Genomic DNA, 25099 nt, shown 5'->3' with positions numbered 1-25099 from the left:
TGAACTGGAGAGACGAATCATCCTCATGCTAAGAGAGAGTCACAATCAATTGTGTGTTATCAGCTTATGATACTACTTTGAACACACTACCTCTAGTGTGCCAGCATTTTGCCATGGGTGCCCCACCCCATATGCTAAGAATGACTTCCAGTATTCCAGTGCCATCATTTTGCCACAGTTTTCCCTTATACCTAGAATTATGACCAGAATGTCAGTACCAGCATTTTGCCACAGGTGTCCCAAATGGCAAGAATTACATCCCATATGCCAACATTTTGCCTTGGAACCTGATTTGTCAATAATCACCTTCCTCACACGTATTCATTCTCACTCACTCAGTAACTCTAGCTCAGACTCACTTCTACTCTGTTATACTCACTCTCTAATTCTAACTTTATCTCACTTATTCTCTCTCACTCTAACTCACTCATTCTCACTGAGTTACATGATCACACACACACATACCCACACACACGCACACACACCCACATACACACACACACACACACACACAAACACACATCATTTAACAAGGTTTTATTTAAGTTAAGTAACTTTCCTTAAGCTAGCTGAGCCTTTCTCCTTCAGCTGACTGTACTTTCAGGGCAGGAACACAGCTTCAACCAGCCTCGAGAATTGAAGCAGAAAGCTGAAGTCTGTATAGTTATGCATAGGCTGTAACTGTGGTTTCTTGCCTTTTCACCTCACCTTCTTCCATCTTTTCATATAGTGGGCTGCAGTGAGTGTGACTCTTGCCAACCCCACTCCTCGGTGATGAGATGGGAGAGGAAGAAGTGACAGCATGATTGACAGGTAGCCCTGGGTACCGTAGGCATTAAAGCAAAGGCACCCAGGGCTACCGATACCAGTGATGCCACAGCAGGTCACTAATGGGAGGACCTGAAGCAAGGCAGGAACCCGATGCCAAGGCTAGGACTTTGCCAGTCCTGGTGAGTCTCTCTGAGTGCCTATGCCAACCATTAGACACATTTACTGACTCAGGCTACAGTGAGGGTAGGCATATATTTTATTGTACCACTAGTGAACAATAGATTGTAATTAATTGCTTGTATTATAAACAAGCATTGGCTTGAGCCAATATGTCTCGCCTTTGAGACCTTATGTGTTTAGCCAGAACTTTTGGCTATGTTGTAGAGCATTGTGGCTGTTGTGCATCATGTTGAAAAGTTATAATAAAAAGAAAGTGTTAAGCATTTTTGTTACCTTTATACAAATCAAGATGATATTATATGCAACTGAACAACCTGATTAAAAAAAGATTTTAACATAAAAAATGTCTTCTAGTTTTTTTGTACTTGCACTGCTGGCAACTTCTTCCTGCCTGTTCTCATGCTTGTTTGTTATAATTTTTTTTCTTATGGGGGAGTGGGACATAAATAACGGAGGAGTGGAGGTTGGAAAACAGTAGTTTAATTAGAATATGAGCAGCGGATGGACACTAGGGGAGAATCAACAGATGCCAGATTCTGAGGGCATACTGATGTGATGTTTAAGCGATGCTTAGGTGGTGTGCGGATGTAAAATGGTGGTGGTGAGTGATGTTTGGTGCTCAGGTGGTGCCACTATATGGTGTGGATTGGAGGTACGTTGTGGATTGTGAAGTTGTGGAGTTGAAATATGTTGTTTGGTGTGTAATTAGGTGGTGTTAATTGGAAATAAGTGGAGTTGAATTGTGTGGCCTGGAACTGTGGTATTGAGTGAAATTATGCTTAGTTAAATTGTGTCATGGTATGTAGAGCATTTATGTTGATTGGTGGTATGTGGCATAGAGTGCATTTATGTGGAGTGTATTTATGTTGCATTGAGTAGAGTGTAATTATGTGGCATGTAATTATGTGGTACTGAGTGGTATGTGGAGTGTATTTATGTTGCATCGAATAGAGTGTAATTATGTGGCACTGAGTGGTATTATATGGAGTGTATTTATGTTGTATTGAGTAGAGTGTAATTATGTGGCACTGAGTGGTATTATGTGGAGTGTATTTATGTTGCATTGAGTAGAGTGTAATTACGTGGCTTGTAATTATGTGGTACTGAGTGGTATGTGGGTTGTATTTATGTTGCATTGAGTAGAGTATAATTATGGGACGTGTAACTATGTCACAATGAGTGGTATTATGTGGAGTGTATTTATGTTTCATTGAGTGGAGTGTAATTCTGTGGCTTGTAGTTCTGTGGCACAGTTTTATTAGGTGGAGTGTATTTATGTTGCATTAAATAGAGTGTAATTATGTGACGTGTAATTATTTGCTACTCAGTGGTATTATGTGAAGTGTATTTATGTTGCATTGAGTAGAGTGTAATTATGTGGTGTGTAATTATTTGGCAGTGAATGATATTATGTGGAGTGTATTTATGTTGCATTGAACAGAGTGTAATTGTGACTTATGATTATGCGGTACTGAGTGGTATTATGTGGAGTGTATTTATGTTGCATTGAGTAGAGTGTAATTATGTGGTGTGTTATTACGTGGCACTGAGTGGTATTATGTGGAGTGTATTTATGTTGCATTGAGTAGAGTGCAATTATGTGGCATGTTATTACATGGCACTGAGTGGAATTATGTGGAGTACATTTATGTTGCATTGAGTAGTGGAATTATGTGGCATGTAATTATGTGGCCCTGAGTGTTATTATGTGGAGTGTATGTTGTATTCAGTAGAGTTTAATTATGAGGCGTGTAATTATGTGGCACTGAGTGGTATTATTTGGAGTGTATGTTGCATTGAGTGTAGTGTAATTATGTAGCATATAATTATGTGGCACTGAGTGGTATTATGTGGAGTGTATTTATGTTGCATTGAGTAGAGTGTAATCATGTGGCCTGTAATTATGTGGCACTGAGTGGTATTATGTGGAGTGTATTTATGTTGCATTGAGTAGAGTGTAATTACGTTGTGTGTAATTATGTGATACTGAGTGGTATTATTTGGAGTGTAATTATATTACGTGGCACTGAGTGGTATTATGTGGAGTGAATTTTGTTGCATTGAGTAGAGTGTAATTATGTAGCATGCAATTATGTGACATTGAGTGGTATTATGTGCAGTGTATGTTGCATTCAGTAGTGTAATTATGGGGTTTGTAATTATGTGGCACTGAGTGGTATTATTTGGATTGTATGTTGCATTGAGTGCAGTGTAATTATGTAGCATATAATTATGTGGCACTGAGTGGTCTTATGTGGAGTGTATTTATGTTGTATTGAGTAGAGTGTAATTATGTGTCGTGTAATTATGTGGCACTGAGTGGTATTATGTGGAGTGTATTTATGTTGCAGTGAGTAGAGTGTAATTATGTGTCATGTAATTATGTGGCACTGAGTGGTATGTGGAGTGTATTTATGTTGCATTGAGTAGAGTGTAATTATGTGGTGTGTTATTACGTGGCACTGAGTGGTATTATGTGGCATGTATTTATGTTGCATTGAGTAGAGTGTAATTATGTGGCGTGTTATTACATGGCACTGAGTGGAATTATGTGGAGTGCATTTATGTTGCATTGAGTAGTGTAATTATGTGGCATGTAATTAAATGGCCCTGAGTGTTACTATGTGGAGTGTATGTTGTATTCAGTAGAGTTTAATTATGTGGCGTGTAATTATGTGGCACTGAGTGGTATTATTTGGAGTGTATGTTGCATTGCGTGCAGTGTAACTATGTAGCATATACTTATGTGGCACTGAGTGGTATTATGTGGAGTGTATGTTGCATTCAGTAGTGTAATTATGGGTTGTGTAACTATGTGGCACTGAGTGGTATTATTTGGATTGTATGTTGCATTGAGTGCAGTGTAATTATGTAGCATATAATTATGTGGCACTGAGTGGTATTATGTGGAGTGTATTTATGTCGTATTGAGTACAGTGTAATTATGTGTCATGTAATTATGTGCTACTGAGTGGCATTATGTTGAGTGTATTTATGTTGCATTGAGTAGAGTGTTAATATGTGACATGTAGTTATGTAACACTGAGTGGTATTATATGAAGTGTATTTATGTTATATTGAGTAAGGTGTAATTATGTGGCACTGAGTGGTATTATATGGAGTGTATATGTTGCATTGAGTAGAGTGTATTTATATGGCTTGTAATTATGTGGTACTGATTGGTATGTGGGGTGTATTTATGTTACATTAGGTAGAGTGTAATTATGTGGCATGTAATTATGTGGCACTGAGTGGTATTATGTTGAGTGTATTTATGGTACATTGAATAGAGTGTAATTGTGATGTGTGATTATGTGGTACTGAGTGGTATTATGTGCAGTGTATTTATGTTGCATTGAGTACAGTGTAATTACGTGGTGTATAATTATGTGGTATTGAGTGGTATTATGTGGAGTGTATTTATATTGCATTGAGTAGAGTGTAGTTATGTGGTGTGTTATTACATGGCACTGAGTGGTATTAGGTGGAGTGTATTTATGTTGCATTGAGTAGAGTGTAATTATCTGGTGTGTAATTATGTGGCACTGAGTGGTATTATTTGGAGTGTATGTTGCATTCACTGTAGTGTATTTATGTAGTATAGAATGATGTGCTGAGTGGTATTATGTGGAGTGTATTAATGTTGCATTGAGTAGAGTGTAATTATGTGGCGTGTCATTTTGTGGCACTGAGTGGTATTGTGTGGAGTGTATGTTGCATTGAGTGTAGTGTAATTATGTAGCATATAATTATATGGCACTGGTATTATGCGGAGTGTACTTATAGAGGCACTGTGCATGTCAATTCTGGCACAGACGCTACAAGGAGCCTAACGATGCCAACTACCGGCGCACAGGGCGGTACTGCTCACGAAAAGTTTCTGGATCCAGTCAGACGCCTGGAGATAATTCTAAGATAAGTAATATGCGGCTCAAAGTCTCTATCAGATATCACCAGCTTCACCAGTTTACAACAAATGTACAAACAGCCCTACAGTCAAAATGGAAGTGGCATTGCAAAAAACATGATATAGAGTAGCAATCTTTTTGGTGCAATTGTGGGTCAAAATAAGATCATTCTTTTACCCTCCAATCGCATAGGACTATCTTGGAGAGCCTCGCAACAACTTAGGGACCAGTGTAAAACCAATGAAAAAAAACATGTCACAAGCATGTCTCCAGTTTTGCTGCTGTGCACTGAATGAGATGTCGAACCTACTGTCTTACCCTTTCCTTTATTTGGTATTTCTTACCTTGCAATAACTGTTGAACCATTAGTGCTTACAGAAGCACCCAACAGATATACTCTGTACATTTAGTCCCAAATACAGAATTTTAACAGATCTGTTCATGTGCTCCCCCTGGTAAGGAGGCCTCATCCTGAACATTCATAAGCTTTTTGAATGGAGTACCTCAGAAAACTTGAGGGTGGTAACCTGGTCAGCTGCCTGCCTGGTGGCTAGCAGAGGGGCTTGCAGTGTTTGGTGAACTCCAGGCCTCAATAGCCAAAGGTGCGGGACAATGACACATTACCTCAGGTTTGGTTGCCTTTCCCAATCAAGTATGATATTTGTTGCCTGGTGTTCTTTTCTATCGCCTTGAAGAGAACTTTCCACTTCAAAAATGCAAAGAGCTTCTCAGGTTCTACATAGACAGTAGCCCATTCATCAATCACACAGCTAAGTCATTACTTTTTTTAGCCCTATACCAGGCACAGTTTCTATCAAGTTTAACTTTCAGAATTTGCTGTTGCATTCCTGAAGCCAATACACTCTAGAACATTCATCTCTCTCTCTTCTGGGCTCCAGGAATTAAGCCCCTTTTAGTGCCTATCGGATACAAGTTAAAACATTGTGAGGGACTGGTGCAGAGATATAGGAGTTAGTTCTGTAGTCTGTGTGTTTTGGTGTGCCAATATCGCAATATTATGCCTTCTTTCAAGATTACATGTATTGAATGCCAAAGAGAAAGGTACTAGGAAATGGGAGGACAGACAGACAGGAACTGGGCATGCATGAATCCATGCAAGCACACATGTCCATTTTAGATCTAAGGTTACATGCTCTGGTACAGTCAAAGCAAAATGATGACACGTATGTTAGGATTGAATGAGGCTCCACCATACAGATAAAGAAAAAGTTAGATACCTGTAACCATCAGTTTGCAGCTTATGTCATAGATGTATAAGCTGTACACTCTTCTGCCATCTGGGGTTGATTGATTTAAATTCGTTTTCTTTGGAAGCCTTCTAGCTTAGGCTTCAGCCATGCATTAGAAAATTCATGGTCACTACCCCTGAAGCTAAAATGCACCTGGATAGCTTGTTTTTTTCCCACTTGTGTTATTTTGTAAGGTTGTCTGTAACACAATGGTGTTGCACTTGAAAGGATGAAAGGCTGAGCTGGACCTACGGAGATTCCAGTTAAAGACAACTCAGAATTGAGCGATTACATGTTTCCCCACGTAGCCCAGCTTCAAAACTGTCCCATACCATGGCATAAGAAGCAGAGCCCCTATTGAAATCCAGAAACTGTTGGGCCCAATCTAGAACTTGCCGTACATAAGTTTCATCCAAAAGAAATTTCTTATTAAATGTAAAAGTCCGGTGTATACGCTGGATTTTAAACAGAGGCATGTCTATAACAACCGGGGCATGGTCAGATGTAATACGTGGCCTTACCGACATCTGGGCACCGGCCGCGAGAAAGCTGGGTATAAAGATATAATCTAGCCGCACAAATTTTTTGTGGGCGGAGGAGAAAAAGGTAAAGCCAGGATCTCTAGGATTTGCCAAGGGCCACCCCTCTAACAGCCCATGTTGAAGCACTAATTGTCGTAACGCTCTAAATACCTTCGGCTTTCTACCCACATAGCCAATAAATTTAGAATCCCAGATGTGCACCTCACCATGAATATTAAAGTCACCCAGTAAAAATAATGGTGTACCCCAAAGAGCAAGCTCAACATTCAAAAACTCTAGGATGGTGGGATCGTCGATATTTGACCCATATACCGTGCATATCGTAGCGATAACATTTCCTATAATACACTCAACAATTGCCCATCTTCCTAGGGTATCAACCTTAGTCTTTCCCGTTGTGGTGATCGATGGCCGCCCCAGTATAGCCACCCCCCGACTCATCGTGGACTGTTGTGAAGTAGCCAATACTGCGTAGCCAAGCTCTGTCAAAACTTTTCGGTTCGCCCATGGGATATGAGTCTCCTGGAGACAGATAATATCCGGCTGAATCAATCGTATTTCATGCAGCACTCGCCTACGTTTAAGAGTATTATTTAGGCCACAGATATTAAATGAACACATGCGAAAATTATAACTAGCCATCAAATCTTAATTTACACATTGGATGATGACTCCCATAATTAACAAAAACAATACATTTACTCTTGAGGCTTTAGAGCTTTGAACTGACTTTTCCCCCTTTAACCCCCACACAGCCCCCCGTGACCACCCTACCCCTGCACCAACCCCGCCCCCCACCCCCCCACCCCATGTGACCCTCCCCCAAAACTAAGGCAATAGGGCCTATCGCCCTGTAGATATGTGTGAGAGTTCATAGTGTTTGGGCAAATCCGTTGAATAGAGAGAAAAAAAGCATGAGGGTATAAACCAATAAAGTAAGTCAAACATAGCATATTTATAACAACCCCTCACACTAAAGAATCCAGATATTCCTTAGCTAGGGCCTCAGATGTAAAGAATCGGTTCTGCCCCTTATGCACAATTTTTAAAGTGGACGGCTGGAGAAGAGAGGCTTGTGCCCCCTTCAGTTGAAATGGAGCAATCAGTTGACGTAGACGCCACCGGTTCTCTACAGTGGCGTGGCAATAATCAGGGCGCACAAACAATTCCACACCCTTCCCAGATCGTTTTTTATCCAGTCTTGCAAGGTCATATAGTGTTTGTCTTGCCAAAAAGTTATTTAGTGATATAAAAATAGCATGTGGATATTGAGAGCCTTGCGTGGCTCGTGTTGGTCGCTGTCGGAATGGGAAGCGGTGTGCCCGTTGGATCTTCCGAGCCCAGTGCCACTGCTTGACCTCAGGGAAGGCTTCCTCAAAAAGTTCAATGACAAATTGCCGTAAGTCCTGCCCCTCACGTCCTTCGGGTACACCCACAATACCTAGATTATTATGGCGTAGTCTATTCTCCAAATCGACTAGTTTTATGTGGACATCGTCCTTCTGAGCCTTGAAGCCATCAATGTCAGTTTTATTATGTGCAACTTGGTCTTCCAATGAGGAGATACGTCCTTCTGCCTCAACCATTCTATCTGTAAAATCGTGACATGATTTCGCCAACCGTCGCACTGTATTCTGAAGTTTTTTACAGGCAGTTTTCAAGTGCTCAGCCTTAGCCTCCAGGCGTTGATCCGAGATTGCCTTCAAAATGACATCTAGTGCGGCTTGGCTTGTAGTCCCAAGGCTATAGCTATGGCTAGTTTGGTCGGCTGAGCCTGCTTGGTCTGTTTGAGCCGGGGTTGAAGCTTGATCTGTATCAGATATACCCCCACCAGAAGTTTCGTCGCTCCAATTGCTATCCATTTGTTGGTTTACCACCGTAATACATGTTATCTCCTTGGTGGTAGTCTCAAGCGGTGAGGTCTCCGCCTCATCGTCCAGGTCATCCAGATCGGCCTCCAAATCAGAGCCCCCTGAGTGTTTAGATAGTGAATAAAATTCACTACCTTTGCTACTGATAGGATCCCCATCTCCACCCTCTGCCCCACTTGGAATCAAAGAAATGTCAGGAGCTTGTATGTGCTCAACGCTAATAGCTGCATCGATAATAGGGCTTAGTGCCATAGCAGTTGTGGGGTTAGATAGGAGTACTAGAGACGCAGGAGAGACGACTGGAGACACAACTAACTGTTCAAGCGCTTCCACCAGGGTCTTATCACAAATGGTCTCAGCCTCATCAGCCTCATGAGGGTTTATACTATCCGTGTTTCCGACGACCAAAGCTTTTAAAGCTGGGGTCTTTGCCATGGATTGAAACATTTGCGGAATTTTAGGGGTAGTAGTTTGGCTGGGGTCAAATTCAACATTGCCACTGCTGTCTTGTTTTGCCTTTGCGGCCAAAGCAGCCCGATTTCCGATCTGGGTCTCCCCACTGGCTCTGGTTTTGCCACCACGCGCTGGTTTTGGACCCATAATGATCAAACTGGGTTTTTTATGCGTAGCGATAAAAAGTTATAGTACGCAAAAAATAGAAGTAGAGATTGTCTAGATCATTAGAATCAACAGGGTATAATGAAACAGAGTTGGTTCCAATGGCTCCAATAGTTCCAATAGTTCCAATAGCTCACGACTTGCAATATATAATGAAGTTTCTCTTTTTTTTAAATATTTTTATATTTTGTTCCCTCTTTAAAGTTTTTTTTTAGCAGAACCGCCGCTCCTCTAGGTTTCACCCACCTTGCTCACAGTCAGTATGGCAGGGTACATAGTTTTCACACCACCGAACTCGCAGCACCAGAACTCCAGGTTTTGCTGCCGGGTACACCCTCCCAATTGCGCGGGTGTCAGGGGCTTCACCGGGCGTCTTTCTACACCACGTCACGGCGTTTCTTGCCTTCGCCTTCAGCACAAACAGCACAAACAGCCGAGTAACAAGCCGAGATTCGCCGCAGCACGTCTAGCGTCTCGCGTCCCGCCGCCGCGGCCCTTCCGCCGGCCAGCAACCAGCAAGCAACCGGCCAGCAACTGTAGAAGCTCGGGGCTCGGGGTTCCAATCCACCACGCCCCGACTGACAGCCGGGGGGCCCACCGGGACTGCGACCACAGCTGCGAAGCACCAAGCAGTGGGAGACGCCAGAAAGCAGCTCGCTGAGACCCAGGTAAGTGAGGTCAGCGGATCGCCAAACGGAGCTCCTCACACATCCGCCTGACCAGCAGGCGCCATCTTGCCTCCACTATGGCTGGACTCTGCAACGTAATCAAAAAATCATAATTGAGCAATTTCTATCTGATTTAACAAATGCAGAGCGCGAATTGATATCGGATATTAACATGCATCGGGATAGTAGTGTATCACAAGATAAAGTTGCAGGTTGCAAGGCTAAGATCAATGGGGTGTGGAGTCATGATATACCATGTCAATATAAAATCCATTGAACCGAGAGATATGAGTATGGGGAGACTGTGGGAAGATGCCTAGCCCAAAGAATGCAGGGGGGGACAGACTGCGCAGCGTATAGTATCTATAGAAAATAGCCAAGGTACTTTAATAGAATCGCCCGAGGGCATTCTTCAAGTATTTCACGGATATTATAAGGAACTCTATACCCAAGAAGACTTTTCTCTCGAGCTGATTGATCAGTTTGTTGTTAAATTTGATTTACCCCGGTTGGATTCTATAAATAAAGAAGAGCTAGAAGCACCTATTACAATGCAAGAACTTGAGACTGCACTTAAAGATTTGGCTCTTGGGAAAGCTTCTGGGCCCGATAAAATTCTGTTAGAATTATATCATTTGCTATTTCCTATTATTAAGGCTGACATGCTGGCGACATTCATTGCTGCTCAGGCTGGATATCCTCCTCCTTCATGGGATGATGCAAGTATAATTGTATTTAAAAAGAAAGACAAACCCTCCCATCTTCCAGGGTCTTATCGACCTATTTCGCTTATCAATGTAGATGCGAAATTATATTCTAAAATTCTTGCGAATCGGTTAATCCAGGTCGTGCCAGCACTAGTTTCTGATCAACAACATGGTTTTCTCCCTGGACGTGGTACGATCAAACATATACATCGTGTTATCGCAGTTTTAGATTATGCCGCGGTCACTCATGAGAATGTTGGATTGGTATTTTTAGATGCCGAAAAAGCGTTTGATCGCGTTGCATGGGCATTTTTATGGCCAATTATGGTTAAAATGGGGTTTGGACCTAGTTTCATACACGCTATACAAGTTATGTATAGAAGCCCAAGGGCCAAGATCTGCCTGTCTGGTCAGGAATCTGCATTTGTCAATATCACTCGGGGTACACGGCAGGGCTGCCCATGCTCGCCATTACTATTTGCTATCTATATTGAACCACTGCTACAGATGCTAACGACATCTCAATGTATACAATCTATGGTGCTGCCTGGGGGCAGTATTCGTGTGTTAGCTTATGCTGATGACGTTGCCGTTATATCATCCGATCCCGAAACAGCATTACTCGAGATTGAAAATCTAACACAAGAGTTTGGTAATGTGTCGGGGTACAAACTTAATACACTGAAAACTCAGGTCATCTGTTGGCCTGAGTTTTCAGTGTATTAGATTTGTCATAATGATTGTCGTGTTACTCCCGAGGCTAAATATCTTGGCATTAAAATCAGGTTGTCACTTCAAGAGTTGGTTACGGTGAATTGGACAGACATGCTACATTCTGTTAAAAATCAGCTTGAAAAACTTGAATGTCTGCATTTGTCGTTGGTTGGGAGACGTAATGTCCTGAAAATGTCTATCTTGCCTAAAGTGTTGTACTATTTTCAGTCAGTACCACTGGAGGTATCTGCTATACAACTGAAGAAATTTCAATCCATAGTGGATAGGTTTTTATGGGGTTGGAAATCTTCGCACAGGGCTTCTAAATATATGACACTTCCGCTTCTGTGTGGTGGGTGGGGCGTTCCAAACTTTGCATTATATTATTTGGCTTGTCTTGTGCAAAATATTAAATACTCTGTGACTGGGGGGACTCCACCTGTATTTGAGAGCCCAGATATTTTCTCCCTTCTACTTGGTCCTCAACCACGACAAATAGTGCTTCGTTTTTTAGAACCTAGCTATTACAAAAGAACCAGGTTCAAACTAGTATTAGCGGCTTTTAAAGGATGGCGTTCAACCCGCAAAAACATTGGCCTGGGACGTATTAACTTTTATACTCCATGCAACTCCACAGAATTATTTCCGCCAATATTCTGGGACCGTACGATGCGCATATGGGGGGGAGAAAGGCATCATATCTTTTGGTTCTATGTTTAAAGATGGTATAATGGTCTCATTCCACGAGCTGAGAGATAAATATACTGTCCCTCAACATTACTTTTTAAAGTATTTACAGCTACGCGATTTCATCTTTAAACACCAAAGTATTCTACCTCTAGGTCCTAATGATTTTATGGAAATTCTAAAAAAGCCGTCACGGATAGGGACTTTGTATAATTATTTGCCGAATACATATCAGGATGATATGGGGCTACAGGAGTCTAAATGGCGTACTAGATTGGGTACTCCTGTAATACCCTTGCAAGATTCTATTAATACGGCCGCTAAAATCATTCTATCTGCCAATTTACGATCACAGCATTACAAAACTTTATTTAATCTTTATCATGCACCTTTTAAAATGCTGAAATGGGGCAATGCCAATAACGGGAAATGCTTTAGGTGTCAATCTGATATGGCAGATATTGTACATATTTTTTCTGATTGTTCAGTGTTAAAACCTTTTTTTACGTCCATTGAGAATTTTCTATTGCATATTTTAAATTGTGATGTGCTAATCTCTTGAGAGTTGATTATATTTGGATTATCTAATGACACTGATTCCTTTTTAGGATATCATAAAAATAGATATCTTATATTTATGGCTATGGCCGTAGCTCGCCTATGCATTTCCTCAATGTGGTTGAAACTGGAAGGACCGGTATATGAAATGTGGCGGGCAAAATTCTATAATGTTTTTTATTTAGAATATAATCTATACTGCATTAAATTCCTTAGGAAAATGCAAAGGGGGATTAAAATTTGGCAGGCAATGATTGATCATTTGGGCCCGGTAGAATAATTATCTGATTGATTGTTTATGATTGTATTTTATTCTTTTTGTTTATTTGTATAATATGCTCTGTATATTAACGTCCCTTTTCGCTTTGTTGTATTCTGTACTTGGCTTTGAACTGAACTAATAAAAAAAAGAATTGAACGATTAACTAAACAGATAAATTGATGCCAAGGCATTTTATTGGGGTCTGATGAATCTAGATGCACTTCAGAGATAGCACTGATGGCAGATCAGACGTGGATGGAAACGAGTAAGCACCGCTGAGGTTAACAGTACAAAGTTCAATTCATTTATAACTATACAAACAACTTGATGAACTCTGCAGAAACCAAACTGGACACTAGGGCAACACCTTGTACAAACAAAAACCAAAAGCACAGACTTTTCAAGTTAGAGCTCTGCTGAGAGAAGGATGCATATTAACAGCAGTGACAAGGTCCATACACTAAGTGACAGTGAGCGCTTGCCTGGCATTGTATTGCCGCGCACGTAAAAATGATACCATCGTAAATGCTACACAGCAACTGAGATGCAAGAATGAAAAAATAATAAAAAAATACAAAAGACTACTAACTAGGAAATGTATTCAGACGACAGAAGATATGCAAGCCTTACACAAAGGCACGCTAGTTTTGAAAGGATGGGATCCTTGAACACTTAAGGAAACAAATGGAAGTGTAGATATCCAGTATCCCACGTACACGGGAGTGTATCGCAATTTTGTGACAGTGTGTTTTTCTTACTACTTCTTACGACTTTCAAATTAATATTTGTCTTTATGTTCCGATCCCGCTTGCTTAAAGGATGGTTGTGCAGTGCAAAGCACCTTACAAAAACAAGCAGCTGGAGCTGGAAATCAATTAGTAACAGGATACCAGTTTAAGCAAGGCAGGCAATAAATCGCTTGACCAAGGAGGAATGCATCTGCCAGCCTGCCCGCTCCCGAGACCGCTAGGCCGTGGGAGTGACCATTTTAAAAAGAGGTGGGACATGCACCCGCCTTTGGCCAATTGCGTGCTTTCATTTCTTGACATCCACACGCAAAGGCCAATTGATGTGACAACCACATGCATGAGCTTTCTGAAAGCTTTCTGCATGTCTGGAGTGATTACAAGAGGCCTTCTCCTAGAGAGCAGCGCATTTGCGCTGTGCTCTAGGCTAGACCTACAAAGGGGCAGAAACAATGGCGATCCACCACAGAAAATGAAAGAACTTATTTATGTGATAATCAGGGTTGCGGACACAATTAAGTGGGAGAGGAAATGTTCATAACCTTGTACAAGGAGTTGACACTGAAAGCACGTTTTCAGTTTTTTTAACTGCAGTGGTTCCAGTCTTCATCAATGCTTCTCACCCTTCAAAATTTAAAATGCTTAATGTGCACACATTTTTTTACAAAAGTAGCTCACTATACTAACCAAGAAACGTTTTGTGAAAGATGGCACTCCATGAAAGTGGGCCACTATTTCTGGTTTGTCCGGGCCTATTTTTGGTCCCAATCCAACCCTGTAAGTAACAATACCGGCCCCCCGTCCTTCTAGCCTCACCAGTGAACACCTGATGCCCAGCACAGCCATTCCGGCCTTGAGTATCGGGCAGCATCCAAAACCAATCCTGAATACCCAAAGGCCATCTTTCTTTCTGCTCAAGATTCATACCTAGTGATACAACTTAAGCACTATAGAGCGTTTTAATTGTTTAGTTTACATACAAGACTGAGGTAAATGGTTGTCAATCTTCACGATCGGTGCACAAGATGGGGATGTAATTTACGGCATGACTTTTGTAGGATGATAGTGCACATTATATGGAGGGCAGGCCTGATTGTCTGTTATTAATGCAGCCTTTAGCATTATAGAATGTGCTTATCGGCATAAGGCCTAGAACAATGAACTATGTTTGAATAGTAATGCTAACAATGTGTGCTTGATTGCCAAGTTTTTAGCATATAAACTCCACGTTTTCAGGCACCAATCAAGCTAACAAGGCAGAGAAGGGAAACTTTCCACCTACAAAAGAGGGTGATTCTGTACAGCTCAGCCTTGAAGGGGGAAAAGGAAAATGTACCAATAGTGTTTGCAGTGTCTGTATTGCTCTCCAAAGGGGCATTGTTTCCATATTTTTGTAGCACAGCAGGAGCTGAGCATGAGGGACCAGACCTGACTCCATACGAAACCATTAGCAATGAAGGTATCTAAGGTACCTGTGCAGGGGCGGTGTCAAGCTTAGCAAAAAGTAAGGTTAGTTAGTTCCATGGATTTATACTCGATTCTGGCAGATGTCCGTTGCTTATGTGATTCACGAACATTGAGCACTTTTCACTAACCTTTCTCCCAGGGGTGTTTTTGTTTTCCTAGCCCACACTTACTTCAGAGGTGTTTCTTCTTTGGCTCCATCCTCACTGATCCTCGACCATTTCTCAATTAGATGTCATTAACTGTTCAAGTAAGTTGATTTATTTGTTTTTCCTCTACCCTGTTTTTGGCCTCCTTGCTGTAATGTAGTAAGTAGCCACTACCCTAACCAGCAAGTACCTCTGTGTGCAGAGTCACTGGTGGCACATATTAGACATGATTTTGCAACTTTTAAGTAGTATATTTCATCCTGATTTGCAGTCACCTATGTGACCGGCTGGATTATTTTTCCAATTGCGTCCTATCTGAACTGATTTGCGCCTGTGAGTAAATACTTCTGTGTGTTTATTGGTATGCTGTACATACCCTCACGTTCCATTTATCAACTATATTAATTATATTTTCCTGGTTTTTAGGTAGTAGTGACCGACTGGCACACTTCCCTTCACATCAGTAAGTCTTCTCTACATCCTCTTATAATTAGGATTTCTCCTGTCTGCTTTTGGTTTTTGATTAATTCTCTTGTATTCCTCGTTCTGCTGGTCCTGGCATGTGGCAGAGATTTTTTTTTGATCAACTCGTTTTTCGAGATCATATTGATTATCAAATGACTATTTCAATTCTATTAGGAGTAATACCAGTGGAAGCCATTGTCATATGAAGATTTTAAGCCTTTGAACACGCCGGAGGCCCGATGTTTTGAATGTTGATGGATTGTGCAACCTTTTAACAAACATATTTACACCATAAATGCACATCTTATACTGTGTATGCTAAATCATTGTATTCAATATTTCATTAAAATACATTCGCTACTTGCAGCTGGCCGAGGCACCCACAGGGGGCCACTAGAGAGGTCAGCTCTCTAGTGTCGCCTGGGCATCCCATACCCCCGCCGCCTTCAGGGGCAGGGACTCGGGTTGGAGTCCCCCCTCTCCAGCCTGGTAGGGGCACACAGGGGGCGTCACTTCCTGGGCGCCCAGGACTTGGGGAGGGTATATATCCCTCCCCCACAATTTTGGCGCCACAGTGGCAGGCGGGTGGGGGAGTGGCCACCTAGCAAGTGGGCAGCTGTCCCATAGATGGGGCACGCAGGTGTTCAGGCACTCACAGTGCTACAAGGACTGCAGTTAGGCGAGATCAGCAAATAGATGGGGCAATGTGAGCCATGGTGTCTGCATTTGTCCCGCCCAGAGTGGGCACGGGGCTGAGGTATGTGATGCAGTGAACTTTCCCGCATGAGGGTGAATAGTTCTTGGCACAACTTCACAGGCCAGAAGGGCTTTTGGTTTCATCAGACACTAGCTGACCCTGGCTAACGTCAAGGGCTATTGGGATATAGATGGAGTTATCTATAACCAGTAGGGATGGTTCTCTTCCATCTAGATTTGCAGGAGGCACTAGACAGGAGAGGTTGCGGGGAAGACTATAGCTGTTTTGGTGGGGGGCTCTGGCGGCGACGGTGGCCGCCTCCAGAGCTGTGGCGGAGTTGCAGGGAGATCTGGAAGCAAAGGGGTACAGAACGGTACCTCTGCGCAGCACCATGGTGGGTGCCAGAGCCAAATCCGAGGAGCCTCATAGGAGGGTCCTTGAAACCGTGTCGGTGCCCCGCTAGTCCTTCGGGGGGTTGTGGGCCTGAACAACCGTGGGGTTTGCTATGCGACGCTATGCCCTGAAAGGGGCTGAGTAATGTACCAACGGTCATGTGATCCGCGAGAGGATCACTAGTAAGGGCAGCATAGGGGGGGGTTCGCCCCAGTTCTGTTTGGCTCATCAGGCGGGCAGGCGGCCCAGTTGGTTGCCTGCCCTTGGATCGCCAGTAAGATAACCCACCTATTACATAACGTTGTATGTAATAAACCTGCAGCCACTTTACCCAAACCAAAAATGTGTTGTGTGTTTATTTATGGGAAATGTATATTATGTTTGGGGGGTGGAAAAGGATGCCAATGACGATACTATGCAGCTGGCCAAGGCACCCACAGGGGGCCACTAGAAAGGTCAGCTCTCTAGTGTCGCCTGGGCACCCCATACCCCTGCCCCCTTCAGGGGTAGGGACTCGGGTTGGAGTCCCCCCTCTCCAGCCTGGTAGCGGCGCATAGGGGTCGTCACTGCCTGGGCGCCCAGGACCTGGGGAGGGTATATATCCCTCCCCCAACATTTTGGCGATCTCTTTGATCGCTATATACGCCGTCGCCCTCCCTACCGCTTACCCGGCATGGTGGTGGCAGGAGGGGGGCAGAGAATAGTGTAATGTTTTCCTTTTTCGTTGCAGGAGGAGTTACAGGGCGATCTGGAAGCAAAGGGGTACAGAACGGTACTTCTGCGCGGCACCATGGTGGGTGCCATAGCCACATCCGAGGTGCCTCATGGGAGGGTCCTTGAAACCGTGTCGGCGCCCCGCTAGTCCTTCGGGCGGTTGTGGGCCTGAACAACCGTGGGGTTTGCTATGCGATGCTACGCCCTGAAAGGGGCGTGAGTAATGTACCAACGGTCACGTGATCCGGGAGAGGATCACTAGTAAGGGCAGCATAGGCGAGGTTCGCCCCAGTGCTGCCTGGCTCATCAGGCGGGTAGGCGGTCCAGTTGGTTGCCTGCCCTTGGATCGCCCGTAAGATAACCCACCTATTACATAACGGTGTATGTAATAAACCTGCAGCCACTTTACCCAAACCAAAAATGTGTTTTGTGTTTATTTATGGGAAATGTATATTATGTTTGGGGGGTGGAAAAGGATGCCAATGACGATACTATGCAGCTGGCCGAGGCACCCACAGGGGGCCACTAGAGAGGTCAGCTCTCTAGTGTCTATGGGCACCTCATACCCCCGCCCCCTTCAGGGGCAGGGACTCGGGTTGGAGTCCCCCCTCTCCAGCCTGGAAGCGGCGCATAGGGGGCGTCACTTCCTGGGCACCCAGGACTTGGGGAGGGTATATATCCTCCCCCACCATTTTGGCGATATCTTTGATCGCTGTACACGCCGTCGCCCTCCCTACCGCTTACCCGGCGTGGTGATGGCAGGAGGGGGGCAGAGAATATTGTAATGTTTTCCTTTTTCGTTGCAGGCAGAGTTACAGGGCGATCTGGAAGCAAAGGGGTACAGAACGGTACCAATGCCAATGACGATACTATGAACCAACTTATATTCTGTGTGTACCTGGGATTCTTGTTCCAGTAACACATATTTTCCTATACAGATTTTGCCTTTTTGCCTGGGTATTTCTGATTGCAGCTGTTTTTGTAATATGCTTTCTCATTCACATTCATATACACCGTGGCAGTTTGATATTAACATCTTTGTGTGAAAACTCTTCTTATAAGGCTAAGGCTGGACCCTCCCTGTCTGCTGTATGAGCATTAGACAGATTTATAAGATCTATTAAAAATAATGATATGTTAGATGTAGCTCATCTGTTTGTTCAGGCTATGCATATCTGATGATCTGAAAAGATCACTTTACGAGCTGTAACACTGTATTGTTTTGTGCACTTTATAGAATATTAAGAAACTTCAACGTGGCTTGCTGCAACCCTGTTTCATTTCTTAATTCGTTTAGCGGTGTTATTAGATACCACATAGTAACAGTATAATTATTCCCTTGTAAAAAATGAAATTAGGATTCTTTCAATCTGGCAGACATTCATTATAAATATCAGTGTCAAACCATTAGCTGCCAGGCTCCAAAGCAGTCTTCTACTGGAGTCGACAACTCCAACAAACGAGCAGTTCACAGTAAATAAAGGAGAAGTGACTCATTCAGCTCTGTGATGACCTTTGTTATGATAAGTTTAAGGTGTCATGTTAAAGTGGATGTTTGATTCCATCATACATCAGCTGGAGGCCTTACCTCACATTTTGAAATATAATTTTTATTCCACCGAAAGTCCTTGTAACACAACCCATCCCACTCAGAGATAGGATACAATTGTTAGGATCGCCATCCTCACCACTGTACATTAAAGAAGCAGGATTCAAAGCGGGACAATGCACCAGGCTAATATCGGAAGCAAACAACAATGTTTCATATTGTAATTGTTGGGCTATGGAGAGGTGCTGAGTTTTCTTAGAGAACAGAGCACAACCACAGTATGGAGCACAGGAGCAGTTAAAGTGGAACTCGATACAATATTTTCGGATGCATCAACCAGATTGGCAGCAGCATCCAAAGTCTGTAAACATGATGGGAGCCCAGCCGTGACTGGTTCCAGAGCTGAAGACTAATAAGGTATGGACTTTTTCTGAACGACATAACTCTGTACCAGCACTCCAAATGCAAATCCATTACCTTCACAAGAATACAAACTAAAAGGTTTGGTATAATCACAGAGTCCTAAAGTAGGTGCATAAGTCAAAGCTTATTTAATTTTTACAAATGCATTTCCGGCTTCACTAAACCACTGGAAGGGTTGAGAGGGATGTTTTCGGATGCACACTTGCAAAGGGTGAGGCAACTTATGGATGCTTCAACTCATTCAGGGGAAAGGTGCCGCTTGCTAGCAGAGATTTAATGGTCAAGACATCTTTCTCTGGAAAGAACTGTAAATTCTTACTTGAAGCCTTGTGTCCTTTATTAGACTGCTATGTGAGGGGATATGGTGAGTCCTCCTTGCATTGATATAGAGTAACAGATAGCAACAATAACTCATCTACATATTGGAATTAAGTAGAACCTCGGGGGGGGGGGGAAAGTTGGCAAAGTTGATCCGTTCCTATGTCTTTGATACAGTAGCTTATGCCGACGATACCCAGAAGGTGGTATCAGTGAGGTTCTGTAATTCTCGAGACTGACTCCATTTTATATTGTGCCACCATTTTGTGTTGCCCTCACGTAGACCTGTGAAGGTAGCCTGGCGAACAAAGTGGCCTGGCCTTCTTAGTCCATGTATACATTAACCAGGGTTCTTTCTGACTCTGGAATGAACTGTAAGAAACTGACCTCTTCACCTGAAACTGACCTTGCAAAGCCAATTTCCCTGATCGATCTTTTTCTGAGATTGCCAATCAACGTTCAGGACATCGTTAACTTTTAGTTTCCTTGCATATGCCTTATCTTGTTCATCATCTGTTACTGTTTCTTTTTTATGTCTCTTCATTACATGGGTTATGCTTTCAATTATAGGTTTGTCCGGCTTGCAAAGATTGAATTTGGGACATTCCTAATAATTAACTTTTGGGTTGGGATACTGTACATGTAATCATGCCATGCCCTGCAGTGCCATCTAAATCAGATTAACCTTTGTGAACTATGTAATTATAATGTTTTGCTCATATCCTGCTAAAACCCCAAAGGCTACTCACCTGCTGACTCTCCAGATTTTCCATTTGTTTAGGAATGTAATTGGTACAACTTCCTTACATGCCTGGGGCAGGATAAACAGTATATAAGACGTGAAGTAAGACCATTCTAGCAGACTGCCTCATTCAGTTGCTAAGGCTTCTGTGTGACGTAGTCTCACTCATTTGAGTTTAATAAAAATGTTCTCTTTATATTCCAGCTTCTGTGTCAGATTCTTCTTTTGTATTAGTAAGACCCCTGAGAATGAAGATTTGAGTTTCTTCAAATGGCGCGGCCAACGTGGGCTTCATCAGAGAAGTGACTTTCTGAGGGAGTGATCTTGTCAGGAGACTGAAATCTACTGAGGAGGACAGGACAAGACTCTACTACGGAGGTACTCTGTGCACAGGGATACTGGAGATTCTTTGTCTCTGCAGCCCAGTATATTTCTGATCTTCCTGATTTTGATCCTCCACATGATGTCACTCCTGACTGAGAACCTTTTTTGGCGTGAGTATTCTAAAAGAAAACAGACCGTTAGGTCATGTAGAACTTGACAGTTAGAATTTGGACAACTATTTGTTTGGTATAGCTTTGGAATTTTGGATTTTGTGTTAGCCAACTTTAGATTTGTATAGGTTTGTATATGCGAATTGCAATTTGTGTAGGCAGGTAATGAGGAGATTTTTCTCTATCTGGTTTTGTTGAACGGTGCACGTACGAAAAGTACATTAAGCACTACTTTGATTATAATACTTGCATATTCTGCAGTATTTTTGGCATGCCTGTTTTCAAGCTCACATCGAAGAATGTGTTGCTTTTTTGGAAGGTACCATAGTGTGATGTGAAGTAAATTAGCCGGCTCCCCTAGAGGGAATATCTAAATAGGTTTAGATTTAAAAACATATTTATTCCTTGGTGATTTTGTATCCCCAGGGAATTAAAATATGACATAATACAAAACAAGGATCCTTTGTTCTGCGCAATGTTATGAATGAAGATATGCAGAGCGATTTTTGGTGTTCTGCCAGCCAGAACTAGTGAATTGAGTGCATTTTGGCTTCTTGGACATAAAGCAGTCTGTTGGACTGTTTTTGCAGCTTTTATTTTTGGAACACTATTGAGAAGCGTTTCTTGTAAATATGACTTACAACTAGTATTTACAAATGGTGTGGTTTAAGTACAGTCTGTGGGCTGCCCTTTGTTTCAGTCCTATGTGTTGATCTGTAGGTTAAATGTGTGTTTAAATGTCTATGTGGTTTTTCCCATTAGTGTAACTTCTGTAAGTAAATAGCGATGGCGCTATTTATGAAACAAATGGCTAAAGCGCTGTATTGTGTGTCCTGAGTGTTTGAACCCTTTCTGTTTATGTCTGCAATGAGCTCAATGTGTGTTTGTGTTTTTTTTTATGTTTTCAGTCTGTTAAGTAAAATGTCAGATTGATTAATATTAAGTAGAAATTAAATAAAAATCCAGTAATTTACCATGTGATATACTAAAATAGCTATATGTTGCTATTTAATTTATAGACTAAGTAAAAACGCATATGTACAAACTGTTAAATGCTTAAAAAAGATACAAATTAAAATTCACATTCACTAGGAATATAAAAGGCATCAAAAACAAATTGTGTGTTTTGTAGAAAAACGAACTTATAGCATTTTTTTACTTACGTACATTGTATTACATGTAAACAGGCAAACACTTCAGCTAAAGTGAATTTTTGCTAAATTCAAATGCATATTATTGCACATGCATTTTAAAACTTGAAATGTCTGTTTTAAGTAAGACTGTCACTGTGCTCAGGTTTCAACACTGTGAAGGGCTCTTACTGCCGTTAAGGAAGCAGATGTTGTTTTTTGAAGGCCACGAATAACATAGGAAGGTTTATTTAGCCAGGACTTCGCCGTTAGTTAATCACAGTTGGAACTTTGCATTTCAGAATAGTGTTTTAAAGGATTACAAAAATAAGGTTCATTATTTTGTATCACAGGAAGACATTTCAATTGCGGTTTTCCTCTCTTTAAGCATTTTTGTAAGCATATTCTTGGTTCTGTTGCTAAATAATAATTGTCCTTTTAAAAAAAAAAAAGTGGTGCAAAAATGTGTCATGTTTCAAGTTAGGCTTATGTGCTTAGGCTTGTGAATGAATGCGTCTAAAATGATAGGCAAGGGATGCAGCTTGCTTTTATATGTGGAATTATCAAAAATTATTGGGTTTATTAAAAATAATTATTAATTATGAAAAATAATTATTAAAAATAAGTGCTTCTAAATTCGTTTTTTAATATTTATAAAGCTTAATACTCATACTATGACCTCCTAGCATTAAAATTTAATTTAAGTTGTGTTTTACTGCATAAGGAGGACATTTGCATGTGAATTTCACTTGGCGCAGGCGTAAAAAACTCATTTTTCTAAGGATTTACATGAGATATGTCCAAGGTCCAATCTCTGCAATCTGTAAAGAACATTCTGAGGATGATTAATATGTAGCACAATTATAGGATATTTATTTTTAAGTGTCCCAGGTGGCAAAGTCGAAATTGGGTGAGGGCACTATTTAGGCAGCATTTTCTTTCATTTAGAGTAGCTTTTAAAGTGTCTCAGGCTTCAGTAAATGCATACATTTGTGTATAATACAAACTTGCAGGTTGTTACCATTTGAGGTTGCTTTTCATAGCTCAGTGAGCCAATGTGCCCGGTGCAGAGGTTTGAGTTTAATATCAGGGTTGAAGGTTTTAACTCTAGCTGGACCTACTCAGACGTTCATCCATTTAAGGTTGATGAAATGAGTACCATTGCATAGGGTGGTAACAAGTATTTGTTCTAAAGCTGGTATGTTATGTTATTATGTTCTGCGAATTACTCACAGTAAATGTTTTAGTAATCTAAGAATGAATTGTAGCCCCTAAAAGGAGTAATATATATCATGTGTTTTTAAATAGGGTTGATTATTGCAAGTTGGAAAGAGTTGGGAAGGCTTTTTGTCTTTGTCAGCCTCAGAGTGAGGAAGAGGGAGAGGGCTGAGGAGCCCGCAAGGCAGATTTTGACCTTAAGGTCAGTAAGGTGGGAGTTAGGAGTAAGTGTAAACAGATGGAGAAATCATTGCTTGGAAAAGCAGGGCCTCAAAGGGTGTTGGCGCACGGGACACGCAGAGTGTCTGTGAAAGAGTTTTATTTTTGGAAAGTCAAAATTAAGGTGGTTTAGCATGTTTTCAAAAGATGGTTGGTTACAGTTGATATTTTGTGTGTTATGTGCAGTGTCAGCAGTATGTTGAAAAAAGATGTGTTTTTTTATTATGACTTTTTTTTAAAAGAAATGTTCGTGCGTTTTACATATTTTTGCATTTTATCCTTTTATGAATTGTTCCTGCTGGTCCTGTGTGTCAGAAGAGACACAGTAAGTTGTATTTTACAGCCAATCTCCACTAACTGGTGATTTGCTGTCAAACGGAGGGTGAGGATTTTAAACCTGACAAATTAAGCAGGCCCGAATATTGGGTTTTGGGCTGCAGGTTCACAGTGCATAAAAGTACATGACATGGTGTTGTGCGTCACCGCTCATTTATATATGCTATTGTTTTGTCTATGCTTTTTGTGCTTGATATACAGCAAGTATATCTGATGGCTTGACATGTGCGTTTATTTTTTATTTTTTGCATGTTTTTGTTTTATGTTGCTGCTTTTAATACTATTACAAGTTTACCTGTGTTGTGAAGGGATATACATGACGATGCATATCGCTGCACAACAGTTGGGTAGATTTGCTCTGACACTAAATTTCACAGATATGATATTTTCATGCTGTGAACAAGACAGACAACACTTCATCAGTGTATGTCAAATTTGGCTATAATGGTATTTGAAGAAAAATAAAAGAGATATACAGGATCAAAGTGTGTCACCTGCTGTTAGTCACGTTACTGCCCCCTTCGCTTAAGGAACAGGCAGCCCTAGATTTATGTATCCTGATTGGACGTAAGGATAAATTTTAGATCTGTGACTCTTGTACATGGTGACCTAATTTCTATATTACATTAGTCAGTTTAGTTCTGCTTCCTAAGTAATGTATGGCTTTGTACCATAAAGTAAACAAGGTTTCATTTTTTTCCCTGAAGAAGGAACTGGTACATTAGCTGAGGTTACCGTATATGGTTTAGCGGCCAGTGGTAGAGCTAACATTTGTGAAACTATTTTTGATTTTTGTGTATCACCCATACTCTTGGTATTGTGTCACATGCTTGACTATCACCCAAGTAATTTCTTGTTCTTCCTATAGATTTTTCTTTTTCTCCCCTGACCGATGTCGCATCATGCCTAGTTATTGAGGATTTTAGCTGTGTCCTAGTTCCATTTCCCTTTTCCGTATTCCTTTCACCAGTCAGCCCATTTATTATTATAATTGGTCTATTGTTCAGGTTCACACTTCCAGACTGTAGTAATGTACCAGGGACCCCCATATTATGTATAATTCCCTTTTGTATGACCAGACTGGTTTTCAAGAATTTTCTTTAGGACTACTTCGATGTTTTCCAGTCTGACTGTCAGGGTAGTGATGGACTGGTTAACTGACTTGATACTATAGTAAGACAAGTTTTCCACCTCAATAGGAGACACTTTACGTTTATTTTTTGAACATGATAAATTCAATGCCTATTTTAATTTGGTTTTCAGTTCCCTTTTGTTCCTGCTGCTTTAATTTTTGATGGACCAGATG

This window comes from Lissotriton helveticus, chromosome 1_1, assembly GCF_964261635.1.
Source record: "Lissotriton helveticus chromosome 1_1, aLisHel1.1, whole genome shotgun sequence".
NCBI lineage: Eukaryota > Metazoa > Chordata > Amphibia > Caudata > Salamandridae > Lissotriton > Lissotriton helveticus.
This window is presented reverse-complemented; position numbering follows the sequence as displayed.